A 19,301-nucleotide genomic window follows, 5' to 3' on the forward strand; every position below is an offset into this window, starting at 1 on the left:
TCATTTGAGGCCTGAATGTTCCTCTGTTCGGGTCATTACAAGACCAATTTTTGTTGCCTCTTGGTCTAGCTTGCACCTCCTAAATTATAGGGGCAGCTCGAATGAGTGTGTCCTGAAGATCTGATGGACACATAGATTCAAGACGGGTATTTACTGGTGGATTTAAACCAGCATAAAATTTTTACACCTGCTGTGTCATGTCCATCTGTGGCGCATACTTAAGAAGTGAGACAAATTTGGAGTAGCATGCGTCAAGAGTGAGTCCCAGCTATTTTAGCTCGTAGAACTCATTCATTTTCTGCGTGAGATACACAGGTGGTAAGTATCTTCCCTGCACGGCTTTCTTCAGCTTCTCCCAAGTAACGGATCCTTCCGCGATCCCTTGATCTCTGCACCATTGCTTCCACCAAAGCCTGGCTTTGCCGGTGAGCTTCAGCTTGGCGAGCATAGCTTGGTTGGCGGGTGCAGTACCGGTTGCTTCAAAGTAATTCTCCATGGATTCAATCCGAATTTCAGCATCTGCTTGGATGGACCTGCCTTTCCCATCAAATTCGGGCAGCTTAATCTGCTTGAGAAGAAACTTCTTCTCCTGGATTACAATAGTACTTGATGTAGGAGGCAAACTGGGATTTTGTACCTGGGGTTGTGCCTGGATAAAGATTTCTTAACATTATTACTCGTTAAATGCTGTGATTTATATTTCATCTCCATTTTCGATATCAACCAAGCAATGTAACCACTTAACTTTTTATCAATTCTCATGCACAATCAGACATTTATAAAAATAAGTCTTATTTATATTTATATGGGCATAGCCCTTTCGGAATACAACATGTCTTGGGATGATAAGCCAACTGTTTACATTTAGTTTGGGGAGAATAATGTTGTATTAAATTTATCTACAGGAAGTGTATAATAGTATGGTTTCGGGTCATGGATCTTCAAGAATTGGTAAATCATTGGAAGTTCAGGGTATCCTTTCCTTTGGAACCCATTCTTTTCATGGCGCCCCAACACTTCGATCCTATCGGCGGGGACTACACAAGTCACTTCTTCATATACATATGAGTTCAGTTCAACCCTCTGACCTCGAATATGTAAATTTGAGTTTACGTGAGCCTCCACAAAAATGAACAGCTTCATGACTTTCAGGTCTTCCAACCACTTGATCCTCTTTAGGTTGGTTTGAAGGTATGCAAACTGGTGGGCAGCTATATAGTAGATTCCTGAGGCACCCATCCATCTTCGTTCCATGTACAAAGATGATGGATTATAGATACATTCTAGGATGTTCATCATCTCAACCCTTTGTCGATAATTCGAGGAATGCATCGCAGTCATAAACATGACGCGGAATACTAAGAACCTATTCCATGCTTCATAATTCTGCAAGATAGCATTGAAAGTAAGGAAATGTTCGGACAGCAACATTCGCTTTACTTCATCTCATTAAGATTAAAAAAATCATTTGTTGGTTGGCTCTAATACCAATTGTAACGTGTCCACTTGTTATCTTCAAGACACGTCTTAGGAGCAGTCCATCGAAAAGGATGTCTAGAAAGCTCCGTCCGGCACTCCCATGGAATGTTACGGGGTTTGCGATCTAGGACGTTCCGTGTCTGCCAGGTAGCAGAAGTATTCTAGCAGTTCCCACTTAGGACCGATCTGAATTAGGGTTTTCCCTCATGGTCATTTCCTAATGGCAACTAGCGTCGAACCCGAGCAAACTACTTTATGCAGAAATGCCAGGTTCGAAGCGAATTCACACTGCACTTGGTTCAAGGAGAATGGGAAATGAGAGGAATGCGAAGCTCAACCTCTCTACTATAAGGCATAGTCCCATTTCGTTTCCCTAAAATAGCGTAAATTGGGATCATCTATAACTTAGACTCTAGGTCAACGCTCTTGCTATTCGTATTCTTTGACGATCTACTGGCTGTCCATCATGATTTGAGAAAAGTTCCCGGCCAACCGGGACCACACATCTATAGGACGGACCTATGGCCACATCCACCGCACTTTCCTTAGGTTGTTTTAGTTCTTTAATTACCTAACACATTTAGTTGGACATGTATCAATCAACTTCCTTAATTAACCCGTTAGGCACTGGTTCCTTTACGTAATCATAGCACTTGACATAGAAAAGCAATGTCAAACAAGTTGCTTTTCAACAGGTTATCATATTTATCTTTGAAATACATAAAGTCCAGCCCATAGGCTTATCCACAATCCACCCGAACGCTATCCAGTAATCCACACGGATCACCAATCCAAGATTTCCCCCGTAGACTAGTATGCGGGCCTGGAGATCCAATCCCGAGTCACGTTAGCCTCTTGTGCAGGGCCGGAAAGGCAAGGGATTTACGGCCAGAGCCCCCTCTGGCACCCAAGCATCCTCGCTCCAACTAGCGCTCAACGGAGAGACCTCTCATGGCGAGTTCGGTCCACCTTCCCAGTGCGATTAACAACCCCCTTAGTTAGGGTCAAGAAGGCAGTGAGGGGTAACTAAAGCTGCCTCTCCCTTCAGGCCTTCATCCTCAAGCATTAGATATCCATTTATCCTTTAATTCTTTGATCAAACAAAGCAAAACAGTGCTCTTAAATTTGTAACAAGCGCAATCATTTCCATTGGTCGTTATTGTTGGCCAACTGGTAAGGAGTGAATCCTTCTTTCCGAATGCATCTAGCACTCGATCCGGGATTTAATTTGGACTTGGCAAGATCCCCTATATCCTAGGTTAGGGCATACCCTATTAACCCGACTTGATCAATACTTTAAGTTCATATGTTATTCCAATTTATTGGTTGGTCTTTTGCTTCCAAGTAATTATATTTACCCAAGAAAGATACTATATTAGGATGATTATTTATCCTTTTGCAAGATAACTTGCATAAGAATCTGGCAACCTCATTCCGAGGAATTGGCCATTCCCTTGTGATCCAATCACAAGATCATGCGACTCTGCAACTTGTTGCACAAGTGTCGCATCAAACTATGGGACTATTCTATCCATCAATGGTGTCTTCTAAGCACGGTGTCATGATTAGATATAACAGTCCATTCCTGATTGCATTAGGCCGACATTGTCGGTCTAGGCTTCCAAGTTCCATCTTTTTAGCGAGAGATTCTTAGGGAAAAACCCTAGACCTTTTCTCGCAAGTATGTCCTACTGTCCCTACATTCCGTGAATGTGGGCAAGTATTTAGGGTATACGAGTTTTAGTTTTAGCAATACGTGCGACTAGGTAAATGTCTTTACCTTGGTAACCCTAGTCAAATCCTTGGGATACGTTGCATTGAATTAACCCTTTTCTAAACGAGTATTCCACGATTTTTAGGTGTTTAGGTTTATGCCAATTTAACCTGTCTATTCTTGAAGATAATTACGCTATCATTTCCATAACCACATGACTCGTTGTCTACGTGTAAGTTGATTTTCAAACCCAAACTTTTCGGTTTAAGATCAAGCATAGGTTAGATTATAGCCTAAGTCCAATTAATCATCCTATAACTTGCGAACAAGATTCATGCTAAAACATGCAGCCTTTTACTACTTTCATTTCCGAATGAATTTGTCGAATGCAGAACTTACACACTCTTCCGTTAAATTAAGTTTTTAGACCACTTGCCTAGTTAAATCTTCTTCATGTAGTCCTAGAAATTTCCTACGATTGCTAATAACTTCCTTTAAGAATCATTTCAAAAAAAAGAAAAGAGATATTCAATATTATGTGTTATATGCGTTGTTCATTTCGCGAGGCAACAAGGATGCCTTTAGACAAAATCCACCATTTAACTTATGCAATATGCATTTAGGAATGCAACATGACCATGGAAGTGCAAACAATTTCAAATGCATGACATGCAACTAGATCTTGTAAATTGGGCAAGGAAATAAATTCCCAATGTATTTTAAACTTGTCAATGAGAAATTAAAGACATGCTTAATGCATCCCTTCATGGAGGAATTGATCAAAACTTAGGTATTAAGAACCGGGACGTTGTCCACTCGCGTACTTGAGTTGGAAGCTCCCGCGTGTGTGCCTCGCGACTTTTGCTTAGGAGCCATTGATGATATAGATCACGACTCAGCAAATCTTCCTCTTGGCTCTCTTACGCGTTACGAAGCCACTTCAGTTCGATATCTTCTCCTCCGCGTAGGACATAAGCCTTGCAGAACTCGGTTTTAAAAATTGAGGAAGGCACACGTAAACAAGGCTTATGGAAGCCTTAATGGAAGCTTCTAATAGAAGCTTCCAAGCTTTTGAGTACAGGAAATGACATGGAGGTTGGGAGATGATTGGGAGGATGACCACGATGCTGAAGAAGAAGAAGATGATGATGGTAATGATGATGAAGATGATGGTGATGATGACGGCAGGGACGCGGGAGCAGCATGGCGATGGCGGCGTGGTGGCTTCTCATGGCAGCAGGGTGGGTAGCACGATTCCCTCCTCTCCCTCTCAAGCTTGAGAGGGGGGGTGGGTCATATAGAATGAAGGGGGTGGGGGATAGCCACACATGTGACTAGTTGCATGTCTCCTCCGTCCCCTGTGCTCTCCTACTCAACACCCACTCCTATCACACTCCCTCTCCCTCGCCATGCAACGGCTGAAGGGGAGGGGAGTTTTTTAAAAAATTTACCAAAATATTATCCACTTTCCTTTCCCGTGAAGGGTGTTCCCGTGTGGAACTACGGCCTTTGAGCCACGACCTCTTATGCACAACACGGGTTGGAGTTTGCTAGTGCATGCAGAGGGAGCACTTAGCCCAAAATTTTATTGTTGCGGGAGATTGCTTTAAGTTGCTCTTGTGCGGGGTGTGTGGGGTCTAGGATCATTAATATTTCATGCGAAAATATTACGGAGAAAAAAACCCATTACTATTACAGAGTCTACGAAACATATACTTAGATGTGAAGGAAAGAAGAATCTTGATCTTTGGTTAGATGGCAAGCTATATTCCAAAAATCCTAAAAAAAATAGCACTCCGCCTTTCTATAATAGCTCTTTATTGATGAGATTCATTGGTTTCTAGGTTATACACTTTACTTTGTTGAGAAAATATGTCCTTAGATTGGAGAAACATATTTTATGGAAACATAACAACAAGGTGTTGCAAAAGCTAGAGGGCTATCAATCAACAGAGGATTTATTCGTTGGAGAAACACATAAAATCTTATAAATGAAACAAACTATTTTAGGCCCTCGAAATCGAGAAAAGACTCTTAAAAATATTGAGAGTCTCACACGAGGAGGAGGTGGTTGTAGTGAAAGAATCCAAGTAGGAAAGTATATATTTTTTTCACTCTAAAAATATTAAATATGACTTTATTTATAATTAATTGTATTGATTTGTGATGTTGATTTTGTTTAGGTATTTTCTTCAAGCGAATGCAAGTGAAAGAGATTCTTTATTAAAAGCATCTCAATTTTATTATTATCTTCTTCCTTCAGTAGTTTCAAAAGATATTTTGGAGAAGAAGAAATTTAAAAAGGAAAAGAAACAATGCTTAAGTAATTTATAAAGGATAATTATTTGGACTCTGAGTTAGTGCAAAAGACACTGGATAGTATTGGTATCCATCCAGATGCTTATATACAACATTTTCAACTTTTACAATCAAATATGAAGTAAGGACAAGTACACAATTGCATACTTCCAAGGCCATTCTGTGACTAGAACTATGAAATAAGGACTGAATAACAAAGTGATGAAGATTTCGGGTGGACCTTTCCTTATCAAGGCTAGCTTCCAAGGGCAAGAAAAAGAAAGTTTTATTCAATGTATTTAACAAAATTTTCCTTGACTTTCCTACCCTACAATGTTTAATAATTGGATTCTATGACTTGTCACTAGAAGAGGCACAAGTAGTGGTTATATTTGTGGTTAAACTTGATGAAAGTGAGATTCTTAAATGCACAAAACTAGATAGGGTCTCTATTAGCTTGATGAATAGAGCACTTTCATTAGAACACTACAATCACTCAATGCACTACTAGCTATGACTGTGTGTAGTGAGGGAGTAAAAAATTTGGCAGTCACTTAAGCGATGACAGGTGTCATCGCTTAAGCAACGAAACTGTCCTTTAGGTGATGGCATTTTAATTTTTAAATGGTTCCCTCACTTACACGAGGAGGACTATCGTAAGCGATGGCCTTAGCAATGTTTGCAAATTGCAATTCGTCGCTTAAGTGATGAAGTGTTATTTCATTGCTTGAGCGATGCAGTTGTGACAAAATTGTAAAACCGGGGTTTCTCTTCGCAGTACGCGCTTTTCATTAATCGAAGGGAGAGCAACAAAGGGAGATACCCAAAGTAATGAAGATCCACTAGGTAAGCATGATGAACTATATGTTATTTTAAGATTAGTTAATGTCATAATTATAGTTTGTTATTTAAAAGAATTAGCACGAAAGAAGAAGGATTGGCATGCACTTGTATGTATATGTTAAATATCCATGGCTAAGCTGAAAGAAAAGGATGATCACACATCACTTATTCAAGGGGAATATGGATTTTCCTTTGAATTTTCAGGGTGCACATAAAAAGCCAAAAGAAAAAAGCTTTTAGTTGCAGCAATGGAAACTTTACTCCAATGAAAGGAGCACTATGAGTCACATTCATGATCACAAAGAATTTGAACTAAAAGAAGAAATCTTATAGCAAGAAGAAAATGATGTAATGAGTAGGAAGGGTCACCCTTGACACTTGAGTTTGACTTGGGCACACCATTAGTGACAAGTAGTTAGCAATGATATTTTTTAAAGTACCTCTCTGTAGGTATATTTTCCTTCCTTACAAATGACTAGCCCATCTATAATAGAACATTTGATTCTTTTAAACAATGAGGTAAATAAAGTTTATGGAAAAATATTCACAAATCCTGAAAAAAGGGCATAACAACTTAAAGACTCTTAAGCCTTGCTTATGAACTTAAACCTTGCTAAGTTTCTTGACTACTTGACCTTAAAGTTAGGGTATCATCTCTTATCACGTTCAAAACCACTAGGGTGAGACCTTTGAAGATGCACATGATCTCTACTAGTAGGACTTAAATCAAGATTCACCTGACAACAAATGCATGGATTATGTAGGATTTCAAGATGTAGCATGGAAGAGATGTATATTTTTTTCTACTCAAGAGAAGAAGGTTTGACATTATTGCACTACAAGACATGAAGAAGGGCAAAAGATTGAGGTTGTTGGGTATAAAATATTTGAAGACCACTATAAACAAGGCTAAAGAGGGACAATATTATTGGTCAGTGATAAACTTGAGGCTCAAGAGTTGTGGGCCAAGGGTGATGGCAATGGAGTGCCAAGTGTGAGGATGGGATGTGAGAAGATTGATTTCTTCTCAAGATCTTGGGAATGCTGTGATGCATATGTATCCAAAATGTGGAACATTTACAAAAGCATGTTAAGTGTTTGATGAACTTCGTCAGTGGGTTGTGGTCTCTTGGACTACACTAATTGCAAAAAATGCAAATCATGGCTGTGATGTAGATGTATTGGATTGTTTTGGATAGATGCAATGTGAGGGTGTATCTTCAAAGTCTAGACCTAGGTTCCTTTGTTTGCATAATCAATGCATGCAGCCACACTATGAGGATATGGAGGCATAGTGACGGCGGTTTCTGACGCAAAATAGCAGCGTCGCTAATAGCGACGGTACTCAGACAAAAAAAACGTAGGCCGAAACTTGAGCGTATTATTTTGCATGCATACACGATAGAGAGAGCCAAAGGGAGAGAGAACATCTTGCATTTGAGAGGGAGAGGGAGAGAAAGAGAGAAAGAGAGAAAGAGGGAGAGAGAAATCTTCTCACCAACGCCGCCGCCATTCGCAAATAAGAGAAGTGTACGGAGGGCGAAGAGGAGCCGCCAAACCCTTCTTCGAGCCTTTATGGTGAGTGCATTGTTTCTTCTTGCTTTGTTTTTGTGTTTTCTCTTTCTCTTTTACTTGTTTTTGTTAAAATTCATGTGTATTGAGAGAGGGAGAGGGAGGGAGAGGGAATGAGAGAGAAAGAAAGGAAGAGGGAGAGGAAATGAGAGAGGGAGAGAAAGAGGGAGAGGGAGGGAGAGGAAAGAGAGGGAAACATTAAACATAATAGGGAAAGAGAGAAAGAGAGGGAGAGGGAGAGGAAATGAGAAAGGGAGAGGAAGAGAGAAAAAATATTACACATAATAGGGAAAAACATTAAACATAATAGGGAAAGGGAGAAAGAGAGGGAGAGGGAGAGGGAGAGGGAGGGAGAGGAAGAGGGAGAAAACATTAAACATAATAGGGAAAGAGAGGGAGAGGGTGAGGGAGAGAGAGAAAATGAGAGAGGGAGAGGAAGATAAGAAAATGAAAGAAGAAACGAGAGAAATAGGGAAAAAACATTAAACATAATAGGGAAAGAGAGAAAGAGAGGGTGAGGGTGAGGGAGGGAGAGAAAATGAGAGAGGGAGAGGAAGATAAGAAACGATAAACATAATAGCAAAAGAGAGAAAGAGAGGGTGAGGGTGAGGGAGGGAGAGGAAATGAGAAAGAGAGGAAGAGAGAAAATGAAATGAGAGAGGGAGAGGAGAGAGAAAAAAATTAAACATAATAGGGAAAGAGAGAAAGAGAGGGAGAGGGAGAGGGAGGGAGACGAAATGAGAGAGGAACAGGAAGAGGGACAAGGGACATGGAGGGAGAGGAAAGAGAGGGAAACATTAAACATAATAGGGAAAGAGAGAGGGAGAGGGAGGGAGACGAAATGAGAGAGGAACAGGAAGAGGGACAAGGGACATGGAGGGAGAGGAAAGATAGGGAAACATTAAACATAATAGGGAAAGAGAGAGGGAGAGGAAGAGAGAAAGAACATTAAACATAATAGGGAAAGAGATAAAGAGAGGGAGAGGGTGAGAGAGTTCTCAAACAATTTAAGAAATAAAAATATAATGATAACAAAAACAAATTATGTGTCGTAACGTAGACAAAATGGAAAATGATGAAGGTCTTAATTTTCAAGATCGCGAGGCATATCTTAATCAATGTGTTCCCTGTCCTTGCTCTCAATGCAAGCTGGCAATTTGACGAAAATGTTGATTGTCTATAGAACACATACGACGCTTCGGTGAGTTTTAATCTGAGATCATTGATCAAGCGATCTTGGATTTTTAGCAGACGGTAAGAAAAGTTAATATCAATCATGCATTGTACTCCCAAGCTAATTGAATACCATATACAAAAAGATTGGGTGTGGCTGGAAAATTTTCTATCCAAGGAGGTGATGTCTCATCCCAAGGAGGAGTGCACACTTTGTGGCCAGTTAGAAGAGCTCGTGGGCGTGCGATGGATGGAGTGCCTGAGCGAATCCACCACTTGGAAGATACTATCCAATCTATACCGTCAATATTAGAGGAGAGAGATAGCCTTTGAGACTTACCTACAATCTTGGAGCCTGAGATGGAGGCAATGATCGATGCATTGATTCCCATGGATGTCGAGACTTTTGATCCACTTAGACAGGAAGCATCCATACCATTATATGATGGGTGTCGAGTATCTTGCCTAAAGACACTGCTTGCACTACTAAGTGTGCAAGCAAAATATGGGTGAGCGATGCGAGTGTGACCGGGTTGATCAGGCACCTTGTACGTAAACTTCGTTGTTTTCTTTTCGACATTATCATTAAAAACATTTGTGCCTCCTCATCCCCCCGTGCTCTCCTACTCCACACCCACTCCTCTCACACTGCCTCTCCCTCGCCATGAAACGACTGAAGGGGAGGGGAGTTTTTAAAAAAAAATTCCAAAAATTTATTCATTTTCTTTTCTCTTGAAGGGTGTTCCCGCATGGACCTACGGCCTTTGATTCGCGGCCTCTTATGCACAACGTGGGCTGGAGTTTGCTAGTGCATGCGGAGGGAGCACTTAGCCCAAAATTTTATTGTTGCAAGAGATTGCTTTAATCTGTGGCTATCCCCCCCTCCCCTTCATTCTATATGACCCCCCCTCTTAAGTTTGAGAGGGAGAGGAGGGAATCGTGCTGCTCGCCCTGCTGCTGTGAGAAACCGCCAGCTGCCACCGTCGCCACACTCCTCCCGCACCCTTGCCATCGTCATCACCATCATCTTCATCATCATTACCATCATCATCTTCTTCTTCTTCAACATCGTCATCATCCTCCCAATCATCTCCCAACCTCCCCATCATTTCCCATACTCAAAATCTTGGAAGCTTCTATTAGAAGCTTCCATTAAGGCTTCCATAAGCCTTGTTTACGTGTGGCTTCTCCCATTTTTAAAACTGAGTTCTGCAAGGCTTGTGTCCTTCGCGGAGGAGAAGATATCGGACTGACATGGCTTCGTAACGCGTAAGATAGCCAAGAGGAAGATTTGCTGAGTCGTGATCTATGTCATCGATGGCTCCTAAGAAAAAGTCGCGAGGTGCACACGCAAGAGCTTCCAACCCGAGTACGCGAGTGGACAACATCCCGGTTCTTAATACCCAGGTTCCGATAAATTTCTTGCATGAAGGGATGCATTAAGCATGTCTTTAATTTCTCATAGGCAAGTTTAAAATACATTGGGAATTTATTTCCTTGCCCAATTTACAAGATTTAGTTGCATGTCGTGCATTTGAAATTGTTTGCACTTCCATGGTCAAGTTGCATTCCTGAACGCATATTGCATAAGTTAAATGGTGGATTTGTCTAAAGGCATCCTTGTTTCCTCATGAAATGAACAACGAATATAACACATAATGCACTTAGGTAATAATTTCCTAGTTGTGACTCGTGTATGAGATAATCTTAGTCATTGTGCCAACAAGTTTTTTGGCACAACGTCTTGGATCATTGGAAGAACATACCGGAGGGGAGCAAGGACTACATAGTAGCATCCTTGCATGAGGAGTTCGGTGCCAGCCTTAGTAGATAGATTCTCTATGGGCTGGATGATGGATTGCATGTGTGCATACATGTCACATAGACGATCCGACGCACGCAAGGCAATCAAGAGTGGGATTGCAAAGTTCAAGTGGTTAGATGCAGATGACTGGTGCCGACTGAGGGAGGAGGGTACAGATTTTCCAGGACGTTGGAGTCAGCAGCGCGAGGTGGCGATGGCACGACTCAAGGCCGGAGTGGTCCATCATCTTGGGAGTGACGGCCAGAGGACATATTTGGAGGACTTTGTAAGTTTTTCTTTTGTTTTACTTGTTTCTTTTTTTGAAATATTATTTGTACTGACAATCATGTTTCTAACAGTTCGCATTTTGTTTTCTTTGCAGCACTCCATTACAAATCGCGATCCGAATGGCCTTGAGACTCGATATGCAGAGAGGCATGGTCTCACTTCATTGATCGACTGATTGTATAGATGCGGCGGCCCTGTAAGTCACTCATCTTTCTTGTCCGTAGTTACCATGAGATATTTGAATGCATTATTGTATGGTGGACTAATGTGTTGTTTCTTTTTCTGCAGAGTCTGTTCAATGCTCCTTTGCGGCGGGATGAGCTTTCGGGGGACAAGGATATGTAGCTTGTCCTTGGATCCCTGGAGCTTACACCTTTATTTTTGAGTCACATGATCTATGTAGACATTTTCTATGTATTAGTGATATCTTGTCATGATTGTACCAATTGCTTATTATGCGATCATGTATTTATTTCATGTATCAGTGTTATGATTTCAGTATACATTTCTTTTGTTTGCAAGCACATTGTACACAGTGCAGAAACTATTTTATATGGCTCTCATAAAGCACACAGTGCTATATGTGACAGGGCAGCAACTTTTTTTTCCCTGTTTTACTGTCACTATTAGTATCACAAATTTTACTACTCGCGTCGTTATTGGCATCATTATATACGTCGCAAACCATCACTATCAGTGTCAGTATTGGCGTCAGTATTAGCGTCGCAAATGTCAGTATTGGCGTTGATACCGATGCCAATACCGACACTGATAACGATAGTGATACCGACTGTTCTATGGCGTCGCTAATAACGATGCTTTTTGCGATGACGGGGGAAATTTTTGTTATTTGCATTTTGTTGCTTTAAACGTCGGTATAAGGTCTACATCTTGTAGTGAGTCTGCCACACGAAGCGGAAGCATTTCGGTTGTTCCCACTTAGGACCGACCTGAATCATGGTTTTCCTAATGGTCAAGTTCCTAGAAAGTAACTAGCATTGAACCCCAGATGAACTACTTTACGCAGAAACATCAGGGTCAAAGCAGATTTATATTGCACTTTGTTCAAGGAGAATGGAAAACGAGAGGGATGCGAAGCTCGATCTCTCTGCCCGTAAGGCATAGTCCCATTCTGTTCCCCTAAAACAATATAAATCGGGACTCTAACACTCTAGATTCTAGGTCATTGTTACCTTGCTGTTAATTCCGTTGAGAAAAGTTCGTGGCCAACCGGGACCACCCTTTCATAGGACGGGGACCCATGGTCACACACTCCACTTTCCTCAGGTTGCTTTAGTTATCTAATTACCTACCACATTTAGTTTGACAAGCAAAAACAGCTTCCTTAGTTAACCAAATTAATCACCGATTCCTTCACGTAACTTAGGCACTGCTATAGAAAAACAATGTCAAACAAGTTCCTTTTTAACATTTGATCTTTATTTATCAGTATTTGGAATACATCATATAATTCAGCCGAAGGCTATTCCATAATCTGCCCAAAGGCAATTCCAGCAATCCTTAGGGGGATCACTATTCCAAGTTTCCACCCGTTGACTAGTATGCGGGCCTCGAGATCCCATGTCGAGTCACGTCGGCCTCTTGTGCAGGATCCGGAGACAAGAGATTTACAGCTAGAGCCTCTCCTGGCACCCAAGCATCCTCCTGCTACAAGTAGCACCTACGGAGAAACCTCTTGCGGCGGGTTCGGTCCACGTACCCGGTGCGACTATAACAACCCCCTTGGATAGGGTCAGGCAGATAGTCAAGGGTAACTAATGCTGCCTCTCCCTCCAGGCTTTCAGCCTGAAGCATTAGTTATTTTCCAACATTAGTTCCTTGAGCAAAGAAGTACAAACAGTGCTCCTAAGTGTACAAACACAAGCACTCCAGTGGTCGTTTATACAGCCAACTGCTAAGGTGTGAATCCTTCTCTTCGAATACATCCAGCATTCGATTCGGGAATATCCCAAGGGTTTTGTAAGCTGAGTTGCTTATTTACCCTTTATTCTTGGGTTAGGATTTATACCCTATTAATCCAAATTGTCAATACCTTAGGTTTCCTTATATTAAGGTCGATACATCTTGAACAACCCTATTATCCTCACTTCATTGGTCAATTGCTTGCTAGGAAATTCATAATGACCCTAACTTGGCAAATCAACCCCAAGGAAGGGTGATGTAGGAGGATGACCACTCATCCTATAGAAAATTGGACTTGTACTTAGAACTCGCCAAACTTATTCAAAGGAGTGGCAATACTATTTTTTGATTTAGACACAAAACCATGCGACGTTGCAACTTGTTGCACAAGATAAGTGTCGCACATAACTTGTAGGACTATTTCTCCCATCACACAGTATTCCTTGGTCAAGAATACCTTTGGTCAAGATGTAGGGTTTGGGAGTCCTCTTGACCCAATCCAACCCTAACCCTACAAGGCCGATAATGCTTTGACCCTAGGGTTCCTAAATTCATACGAAAGTCTAGTATTTGGTCAATTTATCCTTAGGGTGAGAACCCTAGATCGTTCTTTCATGGGTGTTTAGATAACCCTAACATTCCAAGAATGTGGGTAGGATCTTTGGGATTGGAAATATTAAGTTAGCAACCCAAGTGCGATACTAGGAAAAATTTTAACGTAACTTAACCCTACCTAGCACTTTGAGGTGATCCTTATTTGCAATCTAATTGTACCTTTATGATTTTCATGCGGATTACTTAGTTGCTCCAACCAACCCGTGAGTAAAAATAATCTTCACATTAAAGATGCAAATACTTTCTTCGAATTAGCAAGTACTTTCCCCCTAAAAGATGTAAGTAACTACAAGAGAAGTGGGATGCATCATTCCATGTGAGTATGAAAATTCAAGATTGTAGACCTTTTTGCAACTAAAGGATCTTTAGTGATATTTTCTTTTCCTTGCCTTATGTGACGTTGATTTACATTCAGATCTATGCTTACAAACCCTATCTTTAATGCATTGAATTCAAGCTTTAATATGAAGATGCATCCTTTCCTAAATACAAACTTCGATAAAAGAACTCCATGCATAAATGAATGCCATGAGACCATTATTGATTTAATCCATCCTTTAGCACTTAACCCAACCTAGGATGTAATTATCATCACATGCAATTTGTAAAGTTCATAATTTCCTTTCCATGCATTCCGACTCTTTGGACATCATTCACAACTCTTTCATGCGAGCCATCACCCTCCTCCCCTCATCATTCATGATGATGGCTCTTGACCTACTATCGACTAGATATCCATAACCCCTTGGAGTCTGCCTAAGATGGGTCATCTCCCATTTGCGTCCATGCTCCTGGGCATATCTAGGAAACCCCTGTGCATCTGGTGTACCGATCGGGGTAATATCTCTTGGAGTGGCACCCACAGGGGCGCCTACTGACGGCTGCGTAAAAGCCAGAGTAACTGGAGTAGATGTCCCCACATGTGTGACAAATCCCTGAGGTGACGCACCTCCAGCTGAATGATGAGATGAAGACACCGCCTCCGTACCTCCACAGCATCCACCTGAGCCTAAGCCATGCTCTCTGGAAGGGCCACGAGAGCGAGAAGTTGCACCTGTATCTCGTGTCAACCGCGGGCTCACTGCCTTTGTATCTCTGCAGCATCCCCCTGATCCCAATGCACTCCCTCCCTATGGCCCAAGTCGTGAGCGTCGAGCTCGTCTGCTCGAAGCTGAAGCATCCGATCACGCTGAAGTAGATCTAGTAGAGTGCCCTGACGAAGACTGAGACAGCTCCTGGTCTGCCATCTCTTTGAATCTCGCGATTTGGTCTGGAGACATGCGTGTGAAGATGTCTTGTAACTCCTCATCACTCATCCCTCGACTCATCCTGAAAATGTCGCTTGCACAGATAAAAAATGATGTTATAATAATCAATTTAAATCATACAAAGCACAATAATATAGATCAGTTTAAAAAAATCTCACTTAAATGCATATCTTATGTACCCTTATAAGCGATTGGTCAACGAATTGAGTAAGTGGATGCTCCAAGTATGAAGTATCATATGGTTCCATGTTAATCTCTTGACACAACTCCGCATACATTGGAAGGTCGATAGACATGTCACCACAAAAGAATGAGTCCACCTCGTTCTCAAAAAATTCTTGGACTCCTATATTTCCATCTTTGTTAGCCGATGCTAGCTCCAAGCTTTCGACGGCCTCCACCTCTTGCAATATCGACCCCTCTATTTGCTCATTATCTTCATCTATTCTCGGAATATTGCTTTGATCATATACTCTCGCACTTCGGGGAGTTGAAGGTATAACATACCACCATCGAGGTTGTTGGGGGTTTGGATAGAAGATTACCCGTTCACAACCACGTACAAGAGTGTTCAAACCATTGTGACATAAACCATGTCGTAATACAATTAGCAACCAAATGAGTCCATGCACCTGGGCCGGCAACACAAAGGTGTCGCGCAAATCCATCCATTTTGTTTCGGAATCTATTTTGAGAAATCCAGATGGACCTCGTCGAACTGTTGCTCCAGCTCCTCCAAGTACCACTTTGAACCAATGCACATCGAATAGTATCATGGAGATGCTATGGTAATCCAACATAACAATACTTTACAAGTTCCCAAAATACTGCATCTCATCCACAATCGTGTTTGGATCTGTTGCTTGTCGCTGGCTCTCTTGCTCAAACCTTGCCATGATACCACAGTCCAATGTGGAGCGCATTTTGTCAATAGGCTCCACGCGAAAATGCCATCCGCACGACCACACTGCACTATATATTTTGTATTGTACATTGAAACACTCAAATTAGATGTCACATATAGAATTTAGAAACACTCAAATCACCTTTGGACTACATCCCCTCAAGAATTCCCACTCCTCCATTGAGACCTTTGTCCCTTCGCGAGACGTTGCAGTCAAAGCTCCATGCAACCATCGCGTTGACATGAACCGCGGCATCTCCTCCATGCCTTTGAGATATTGAATCGGTCGATGATGCGTACTACGTCTGAATTCAGCTCGTGCTTCCTGTCAATCTTGCCTAGCGATCTGGTACTTGGTGGCCACGTCTCCATAGAGTCATGGTGCAACATACAAAAGCGATTCACCTTCTCTTCCATTGAGGCATGCATTATTTTTTCTACCCCATTTCCAACTACCACATCTCTAGTCACTCTATAATCATCCTTCAATAACCATAGCATTTCATTGTCTGGTTTCACCATTGGTAGCCATTGTGAAATATGCACTAGCGCCTCAGACACCAACCAACCTTCAGCCATGCTACCTTCTGGCCGAGCTCGTTGTCACACAAAGCCTTTCAGGGTTTTCATGAAGCACTCCAAGAAGAACATCCATCGCGTATGGACAGGTCCAGTAATCTCCACTTCATCTACAAGATGCAAAAGAAGGTACATGCTAGTGGGTAGGTATTTCTCAAAGAGACAGACTGTCTCCACTACTCCCCGCCTCGCGGATTCAATAGAGGACGTCTTAATATCCTTCTGTGAGATCCATTGCACCAAAGTTGACAACCTGTAAATGGCCCCGCATATTTCTGGAGTAAGACATCGTGTGATCATGATCGGTAGTACAAACAGCCACAAATGAGAAAGCATTATGAATAATGGCTACATTTCAAATAGCAAAACGCCCACGCCAATTACAATCCATTTGTAGTACAAACCTGACATATCTTATGCCAGTCATGGGATTTTAGCCCTGATGATTGGTCGTCTTTAGAAAATGCAGACCTGAGAGAATGCATCATACCCATTGGAGTGCGGATATACTTGATTACTTGCTTCACAATGCACTCTTCTTTAGTGGACAAAACCCAAGGAGCGCAGGAAGCTGCACGCGACCGTCAGCACTCGACTGCGACCAAAGCGCCTCCATCTTACCTACCTCCTTCAAATCCATTCGTGCCCCTATAGTGTCTCTCTTTCCTGTGATGTGGTCCCATAACAAGCTGCCCACATTCTTGAAAATATGCATGGGATCCAACAAGTGGTTGACCTGTAAGTGGGTCCAATATGGCAACTCGTAGAAAACTGAGAACCGCTGCATTCCATTTGGATGTGATTCCATATGGACCATTTTCAGCTCATAACAAGCGGCGTTCATACGTGTTGGAGGTCGTCCAAGGAAACCTTCCCTGAGTTCATGATCCTCTAGCAAGAAAGTAGCGTGTCCTTGATATACCATCTTCTTCATGGTTCGTGACCTTTGGGAGTCTAACTGTGGCCCGCACAATGGACATGCATGATAACCTTAGGTAACCAGACCTGTTCCAACACCACGATCTAGTGAATACTTGCTTGAACGAGATAAAATATAGATATTACCAACGAGAACGGAGGCCTGCTCACTTGAGCACTCTCCAAATCCTGGAAAGTCATGCATCGTCCACATGAGAATGGCCGAATATTGGCTGACCGTTGACCATCGCGCCTGCTCATATCTTGCACAGTGACCCCCTCCTCCCACAAAATATTAAGCTCATCGACTAATGGACGAAGATACATGTCCATATTTTTAACTTTGTAGCGGTCGGGGACGAGCAAGCTAAGGATGAGATGTCCTTTCTTCGTAGAAAGCCATGGAGCGATATTGTAGTTGACAAGGACTATAGGCCACACACTGTAAGAAGTTGAGTGCAGACCGAATGGGTTCATGCTATCCATTGCAAGACCGAGCCGAAGATTCCTTGGCTCTCGGGCAAAGCCTGGGAAGGTAGAGTCAATGTGGCTCCATGTGTGTGAATCCGCTGATATTCGTTGAACTCCATTCGTGGACCTATTCTGTGTATGCCATGTTGTTAAGCTCGCCATGCCGGACGTAGAAAACATGTGGTTTATGCGGGGGATAAGTGGAAAGTGTCTAATAACTTTTTGAGGGATGGTTTGCCCTTGCAAGTCCTGTCGATACCTATGAGCACCACACTTTGGACATGTCTCCATAGTCTCATATTCTCCTCCCTGGATAGAAAATTTGTTAGAGAGACCCAATCTTATTGTATATGGTATTCAATTAGCTTGCGAGTACAATGCATGATTGATATTAACTTCAAATTACCGTTTGCTAAAAATTTGCAATCGCCTGATCAATGATCTCAGAGTGAAACTCGCCAAATCGTCATATGTATTCTATAGACAATCAACGTTTTCGTCTAATTGCTAGCTTGCATTGAGATCAAGGACATGGGACACGCTGATTGAGATACGCCTCGTGATCTTGAACAATAGCAGCTTCTTCTTTTTCCATTTTGTCTACGTTACAACAAACAATTTGTTTTTGTTATCATTCTTTTCTTTTCTTAGATTGTTATCCTCTCCTTTTTCTCTCATTCTCTCTTTTTCTCTCTCCTCTCTCTTTCTCATTTCCTTTTCTCTCTCCTCTCTCTCTCTCCTCTCTCTCTCATTTCTCTTTCTCTCTTTCTCCCCCTCTCTCATTTCCTCTCCCTCCCTCACCCTAACCTTCTCTTTCTCTCTCCTCTCTTTTTCTATTTCATTCCTTTTCTCTCTCTTCTCCCTCTCATTCCTCTCCCTCCCTCTCTCTTTTTCTCTCTCCTCTCTCTCTCATTCCTCTCCCTCCCTCGCACTCTCTCATTCCTTTTTCTCTCTCCTCTCCCTCTCTCATTTCCTTTCCCTTGCTCACCCTCACCCTCTCTCTCTCTTTCCCTATTAGGTTTAATGATTTTTCTCTTTTTCTCTCTCCTCTCTCTCTATCTCTCTCATTTTTTCTCTCTCCTCTCCCTCTCTCATTTTGTTTTCTCTCCTCCTCTCCCTCTCTCATTTCCTCTCCCTCCCTCGCCCTCACCCTCTCTTTCTCTCTTTTTCTATTAGGTTTAATGATTTTTCTCTCTTTTTCTCTCTCCTCTCTCTCTCTCTCTCATTTTTTTCTCTCTCCTCTCCCTCTCTCATTTAACTTTCTCTCCCTCTCTCATTTCCTTTCCCTTCCTCACCCTGACCCTCTCTTTTTCTCTTTCTCTATTAGATTTAATGATTTTTTCTCTTTTTCTCTCTCCTCTCTCTCTCATTTTTTCTCTCTCCTCTCCCTATCTCATTTTCCTTTCTTTCTTTCTCTCCCTCTCTCATTTCCTCTCCCTCCCTCACCCTGAC

The sequence above is a fragment of the Lygodium microphyllum genome, chromosome 2 (genome assembly GCF_053477565.2).
Source record: "Lygodium microphyllum isolate KBCC chromosome 2, Lygodium_microphyllum_v1.1.10, whole genome shotgun sequence".
NCBI classification, from domain to species: domain Eukaryota; kingdom Viridiplantae; phylum Streptophyta; class Polypodiopsida; order Schizaeales; family Lygodiaceae; genus Lygodium; species Lygodium microphyllum.